The sequence below is a fragment of the Gymnoscopelus braueri genome (genome assembly GCF_963280865.1).
Source record: "Gymnoscopelus braueri genome assembly, chromosome: 4".
Classification (NCBI taxonomy): domain Eukaryota; kingdom Metazoa; phylum Chordata; class Actinopteri; order Myctophiformes; family Myctophidae; genus Gymnoscopelus; species Gymnoscopelus braueri.
In genome coordinates, this window is record NC_137605.1 from 21,494,466 (window position 1) to 21,501,965 (window position 7,500).

A 7,500-nucleotide genomic window follows, 5' to 3' on the forward strand; every position below is an offset into this window, starting at 1 on the left:
GTTGGCTTGATTGCAGTGAAACTGTGCACACACACTCCCTGGATGCCAATTCAAAACCTCTGCCCCAATTTTTTTACATGGGCCTGTTATAACGCCACCAGGAGGCCGCTTTTTGCACAAAAAAAATGGACACTGCTCCTATAGATTTTGTCCAAACGTCACGCGAATCGGTACACAGTATCTCTATAGTCATTAAACGAAACGTGTTTTTCAGATTCCATCCTGATTGGCTAAAAATGGCTTCCAAAGTTTGCAGGAGTGCTCCGTTTTGAACAAAATGCCTCAAATTATGAACACAGCATGCAATTTCCGTGACATTTTGCACGCACATTCTCACTAGGCAGAGGAAGAAATGCCACTTGAACATTTTCAAATCAGCCTCATGGTGGCGCTATTACAGGCCGATTCGTGTTTTTATCTATAACTGCACCGATCTGTGTACAACTGTATGTGTATGTATTGTATGCACAGTTGCACACTCCCTAGAGGCCAGGGAAAAACCTTTGCCCTGCATTTTTCACATCTGCCTTTTGTAGCGCCACCAGGAGGCCAACTTACTGTATATAAAACAAATTTTTGGATATTACTCCTTCAGATTTTATCCAAATTTCACGCGAATCGGTACACATGCTCTCTATAGTCATGTGATCAAGACGGATCTGTTAGATTTTTCATATTCCATCCTCATTGGCTAAGATTGACATTGACAGTTTGCAGGAGTGGCCCGTTTTCAACAAAATGTTGCAAATCATGAACGCAGCGTCCGGTTGCGGTGAAACTTTGCACGCACATTCGCACGTTGAGGAACAAATGCCACCCTTTTAACATTGGCCTGTTATAGCGCCACCAGGAGGTCTAATATAGCACAAAAGAAAATTGAACAAAATGCCTCAAATCATAAATGCAGTGGCCGATTGCCGTGCAAGGCCTAAGAAGAAATGGCACCCTTTTCACATTGGCCTATTGTAGCGCAACCAGGAGACCACAATAACCTACCTGACCTGGCGGAGACCTGTGCTCCGAGGGCGAGGAGCACTTTTTCTGGTTATATTTGTTTTTAAAACACTAAATGGACTGGCACCACAATATATTTTTGACCTCCTTTGGCCCTATTCTACGTCTTGGTTGACCAACCCCAGCATCCCTATTCTGGGGCAAACAATTGGCGAAAATAACACATGCTCACAACCCGTTGCATTATGACGCATTGTGAGCTTGTCTTGTCTTTGGTGTAGAAAGGGAAAAGGAGGGTGCTTAATAGACCCAGGGCCTTGGGGATTACTGTCAACAAAGTATAAAGGATTTAAGTTGGTTAAAAGCTATGGGCAACAGTGCTTTCTCTAAAGGCTTTGGAATTGTTGTATTACTTTTTTATTAGGTCTTCCCCTGTATTTGACTCTTATAAATGCTGTATTAATACACACCACTGAGAGCTGTCCAGTAAAACCACAGTCTGCTGCTGCTGGCCACTGAGAGCTGTCTAGTACAACCACAGTCTTCCACTATCGACCACTGAGCAGCTCTGTTGGAGCAGTTGGGGTTCCTCTTGAAATAAGAGAGTATATTGACCAGATGCTATTTTCAGCAACCTTTTGATCACAACACAATATGTCTAATCTCGAGAGAGCTCAGATAAGCATTACAAGAGAACTCCAACTTATCTTAATAGATTTTTAACCGGGTGCAAAAAGGGAGGAAGGCTTTGTGCCCGTGCAAACTAAATAAAAGTTCTTGAAGGACATTTGCGTGATTGCTGGTATTCCCCCTGACAGAAATGTCAGATAAGGATAACATGGTGCAATAAACAGACGCAATCTGAACCTATACACCCATATACACACGCACACACAAACATAATTGATGTTTGGTGTTATTGTGGCCTGTCATAGGATGGCTTGATGTGATGTCGTGTACCTGAATCTTTAAAGCCTCAATCCAGAACTTATTTGAATGAATACATTTTTACGGTGTCAGGTACACTGGCTGAAGATAATGAGCCCAATATCTTCCCTGGACAAGTAGGTATTCCGTATCGCCTGAGCAGTAGACGTTTGGTTTCCCATACGGGAGACCTGTTTCAAATGTTACAGTAACTTTTCTCCGTTGAGAGGACATACAACTCATGGATTGAAGCTTTAACCTGCAGTGGTCGGGGCACTGTGTGTGCGTGCGTGTGTTATCATGCGTTGGCTGTGTATTCCATTTCTTTCAGGTTTTTTCCCCAATCACTTTGATACTCATTTCAAAATCTTGATGTCATTTGTCTAAACCCTGATACAATCTTAACTAATTAAAAGTTAATTAAAAGTTCCACATTTCAAAACTCTAAATCATCCATTCAATTAATCTATATTATTACAATTATTATTATTATTACGGGGCCAGAGCTCAGCTCTGGACCTGTTTTAATATTGTAGGTATTCTTCTGTTTCTGCCACTTTTCGCAGTTCTGGGTGAACCGTGCTGTCGCTTTTTACGAAACTCTGCCATATGGTAGATGGTCATGAAAAACTATCAAGAAATAAATCTCACAATCTTTCGTCAAAAGGTGGCGCTATAGCACTCAATTGAAAATGCCAACTTTGAACAGGTACAACTCATGCCCTGTTTGACCTACAGCCATAAAACTTCAATACACACATGCGTCTTCTCATGATGAACAACTTTAACCCTCTGACTTTTGACCTCTGACCTTTAGATCTCCCACCATTTTGAATTATATGAAAAGCAGCTAAAATCTATCTCCTCCTGGGATTTTTGAGCAATCTGCACGAAACGTTTTACACATGAACTTTGGACCTATGCCGACAAACCTGTGCAAAAGATTTTCCATAAGTGAAAAAATGAAGCTTTAATGAGCCAATGAATATTGCAGTTTTATGACAATTATTCATCTGCCCCTAACACATACATGCAGACTCACATTTTGAAACTTTGCGTTAATGTTGAGGGTCATTCCAAATATTACTGAAACCAATCTTACTCCAATTGGTCAAAGGGGGGCGCTATAGCGATTTTTTGAAAGTGCAAACTTTAAACAGGCAAAAGTCATGCCTCGTTTGGCCGACAGCCATTAAACCTGCTTACACATGTGCCTTGACTCATGAGGAACACATGTATTACGTTGACCAGTAAGCTCCGCCCTTAGATTGTCCGCAATTTTGAGCAGTTTGAAAAACACTTAAACCCAGGATTTTTCAGCTATTTGCGTGAAACTGTATCATGTGTGTGATCTCCTTTTTCACAAGTTCTTGTCTGTTGCTCCAATGGCTTCTCCCTTAAACGTGTGCCTCACGACCGCAAGGTTGCCGGTTCAAGCCTCACTTGATGCTGACTCATTTAAGTTGAATTGCAAAAAACATGATTGTATCAATGAATACATGTGCAAACGGTAAAGATAACATGAAATGCTTATTTGAGAGTATGTTTTTTCAATGTATGACGTACTTCATTGTGAAAATAGCCGATCTACAATCTCACAACTTTTCAGATAGCAACGTTTTGTGAGCTTGTAGATCGGCTGCTTTCACTGGTTTCGGTTTCGAGGAGACATACAATTTCTCTATTGGTAAATGGTTTGTGAACGAGTGATCTTAGTGTTAGTGTTAGTGTGAATTCTTTTTTCACTGGTTCTGGTCTGTTGGTCCAATGGTGTCTCGCTTGAGCATCAGCCTCTGGATCCAAGGTCGCCAGTTCAAGCCTCAACTCTTGCTGGCTATTTCTCAATTGTATCGCACAAAACATGACTGTATCAATTAATGCATGCGCAACTGTTAAAGGTAACATGAAATGCTTCTTGGAGAGAGTATTTTTTGCAATATATGACAAAATTGTGAAAATAGCCGATCTACAATCTCACAACTTTTCAGATAGCAACGTGTTTCTGAGCTTGTAGATCGGCTGCTGTGTTATATCTTTTTTCACAGGTCTTGTCTGTTGGTCCAATGGCTTCTCCCTTAAGTGAGTGCCTCATGACTGCAAGGTTGCCAGTTCAAGCCTCACTTGATGCAGACTCATTTAAGTTGAATTGCAAAAAACATGAATGTATCAATGAATACATGTGCAAAGGGTAAAGATAACATGAAATGCTTATTTGAGAGGGTATGTTTTTGCAATGTATGACATACTTCATTCTGAAAATAGCCGATCTACAATCTCAAAACTTTTCAGATAGCAACGTGTTTCTGAGCTTGTAGATCGGCTGCTTTCACTGGTTCACTTTTATCTTCAACAGACAACCTCAGCCTGGACAAAGCTATAGCACTATACAGTAGGTAGTGTTGCAGCCTGTCAATCCGAAGGTTGAGGTTTTGATTCCTGTTAATGGCAATAGGTTGAGACGTCCAATCAATCCATTCTGCTTCCATCTCTCTCTCTCTTCAATCTATTCCGTTTCCATGTCTCTCACTCCGCCCTTAGATTGTCCGCAATTTTAAGCAGTTTGAAAAACACTTAAACCCAGGATTTTTCAGCTATTTGCGTGAAACTGTATCATCTGTCTGATCTCTTTTTTCACAGATTTTATCTGTTGGTCCAATGGCTTCTCCCTTAAGATAGTGCCACACGACCGCAAGGTTGCCGGTTCAAGCCTCACTTGATGCAGACTCATTTAAGTTGAATTGCAAAAAACATGACTGTATCAATGAATACATGTGCAAACGGTAAAGATAACATGAAATGCTTATTTGAGAGTATGTTTTTTCAATGTATGACGTACTTCATTGTGAAAATAGCCGATCTACAATCTCACAACTTTTCAGATAGCAACGTGTTTCTGAGCTTGTAGATCAGCTACTTTCACCAGTTTCAGCCAGGGGCTTGGTTCATGACAGAAGGCAAAAATGTATGATCTTCAACAGACAACTTCAGCCTGGACGAAGCTGTAGCACTACAGGTCGTGTCTCAGCCTGTGAGTCCGAAGGTCGAGCGTTCGATTCCTGTCAATAGCAATAGGTTGAGGTGTCCATGTGTGAGGTTCTTAACCTGGGATTGCCCCCCTGCGTCCTATGTATGTCCACCTCAGCTGGGTCGAGCTTAAAAGTAATTTCACCTGTTGGAATCATTTGCTTTGTCTCAATTTCAATCTATTCCGTTTCCATGTCTTATTGTGCTATTATTGCACTTTGCTTTTTGTTTGTCTGTCTGTCTGTCTGTCTCTCTGTCTCTGTGTCTCTCACTCTGTGTCTCTCTGTCTCTGTCTCTGTGTCTCTCTGTCTCTCTGTCTCTGTGTCTCTCTGTCTCTCTGTCTCTGTGTCTCTCTGTCTCTCTGTCTCTGTGTCTCTCTGTCTCTGTGTCTCTGTGTCTCTCTGTCTCTGTGTCTCTGTCTGTCTGTCTGTCTGTCTCTCACTCTGTGTCTCACTCTGTCTGTCTGTCTGTCTGTCTGTCTGTCTGTCTGTCTGTCTGTCTGTGTCTCACTCTGTCTGTCTGTCTGTCTCTCACTCTGTCTGTCTGTCTGTCTGTCTGTCTGTCTGTCTGTCTGTCTGTCTGTCTGTCTGTCTGTCTGTCTGTCTGTCTGTCTGTCTGTCTGTCTGTCTGTCTGTCTGTCTGTCTTTCTGTCTCTCTGTGTCTCTGTCTGTCTGTCTCTCTGTCTCTCTGTCTCTCTGTCTCTCTGTCTGTCTCTCTGTCTCTCTGTCTCTGTGTCTCTGTCTGTCTCTCACTCTGTGTCTCTGTCTGTCTCTCACTCTGTGTCTCTGTCTGTCTCTCACTCTGTGTCTCTGTCTGTCTCTCACTCTGTGTCTCTGTCTGTCTCTCACTCTGTGTCTCTGTCTGTCTGTCTGTCTCTCACTCTGTGTCTCTGTCTGTCTGTCTGTCTGTCTGTCTGTCTGTCTGTCTGTCTGTCTGTCTGTCTGTCTGTCTGTCTGTCTGTCTGTCTGTCTCTCACTCTGTCTCTGTGTCTCTCTGTCTCTGTGTCTCTCTGTCTCTCTGTCTCTCTGTCTCTCTGTCTCTCTGTCTCTCTGTCTCTGTGTCTCTGTGTCTCTGTGTCTCTGTCTCTGTCTCTGTGTCTCTCTGTCTCTGTGTCTCTGTGTCTCTCTGTCTCTCTTTCTCTGTGTCTCTGTCTGTCTGTCTGTCTCTCACTCTGTGTCTCTGTCTGTCTGTCTGTCTGTCTGTCTGTCTGTCTGTCTGTCTGTCTGTCTGTCTGTCTGTCTGTCTGTCTGTCTGTCTGTCTGTCTGTCTGTCTGTCTGTCTGTCTGTCTGTCTGTCTCTCACCCTGTGTCTCACTCTGTCTGTCTGTCTGTCTGTCTGTCTGTCTGTCTGTCTGTCTGTCTGTCTGTCTGTCTGTCTGTCTGTCTGTCTCTCACTCTGTCTCTCTGTCTCTCTGTCTCTCTGTCTCTCTGTCTCTCTGTCTCTCTGTCTCTCTGTCTCTCTGTCTCTCTGTCTCTGTGTCTCTGTGTCTCTCTGTGTCTCTCTGTGTCTCTGTCTCTGTCTCTGTGTCTCCCTGTCTCTGTGTCTCTGTGTCTCTCTGTCTCTCTGTCTCTCTGTCTCTGTGTCTCTGTCTGTCTGTCTGTCTCTCACTCTGTGTCTCTGTCTGTCTGTCTGTCTCTCACTCTGTGTCTCACTCTGTCTGTCTGTCTGTCTCTCACTCTGTGTCTCACTCTGTCTGTCTGTCTCTCACTCTGTGTCTCTGTCTGTCTGTCTCTCTGTCTCTGTCTCTGTGTCTCTGTCTGTCTCTCACTCTGTGTCTCTGCCTGTCTGTCTGTCTCTCACTCTGTGTCTCTGTCTGTCTGTCTGTCTGTCTGTCTGTCTGTCTGTCTGTCTCTCACTCTGTCTCTGTGTCTCTCTGTCTCTGTGTCTCTCTGTCTCTCTGTCTCTCTGTCTCTCTGTCTCTCTGTCTCTCTGTCTCTCTGTCTCTCTGTCTCTCTGTCTCTGTGTCTCTGTGTCTCTGTGTCTCTCTGTGTCTCTGTCTCTGTCTCTGTGTCTCTCTGTCTCTGTGTCTCTGTGTCTCTGTGTCTCTGTGTCTCTCTGTCTCTCTGTCTCTCTGTCTCTGTGTCTCTGTCTGTCTGTCTGTCTCTCACTCTGTGTCTCTGTCTGTCTGTCTGTCTGTCTGTCTGTCTGTCTGTCTCTCACCCTGTGTCTCACTCTGTCTGTCTGTCTGTCTCTCACTCTGTCTGTCTGTCTGTCTGTCTGTCTGTCTGTCTGTCTGTCTGTCTGTCTGTCTGTCTCTCTGTCTCTCTGTCTCTCTGTCTCTCTGTCTCTCTGTCTCTCTGTCTCTGTGTCTCTGTGTCTCTCTGTGTCTCTCTGTGTCTCTGTCTCTGTCTCTGTGTCTCCCTGTCTCTGTGTCTCTGTGTCTCTCTGTCTCTGTGTCTCTGTCTGTCTGTCTGTCTGTCTCTCACTCTGTGTCTCTGTCTGTCTGTCTGTCTCTCACTCTGTGTCTCACTCTGTCTGTCTGTCTGTCTCTCACTCTGTGTCTCACTCTGTCTGTCTGTCTGTCTCTCACTCTGTGTCTCTGTCTGTCTGTCTCTCTGTCTCTGTCTCTGTGTCTCTGTCTGTCTCTCACTCTGT

At 43.9% G+C, this 7,500-nt stretch overlaps 1 protein-coding gene across 1 annotated transcript in view; it reads left to right on the forward strand.

Moving 5' to 3' along the window:
• steap4 (STEAP family member 4) overlaps positions 1-7,500 on the forward strand; it is a gene marked incomplete at both ends in the record, with an annotated part of 60,862 nt that overhangs the window by 27,722 nt on the left and 25,640 nt on the right. The gene's annotated exons all lie outside the window — the stretch shown is intronic.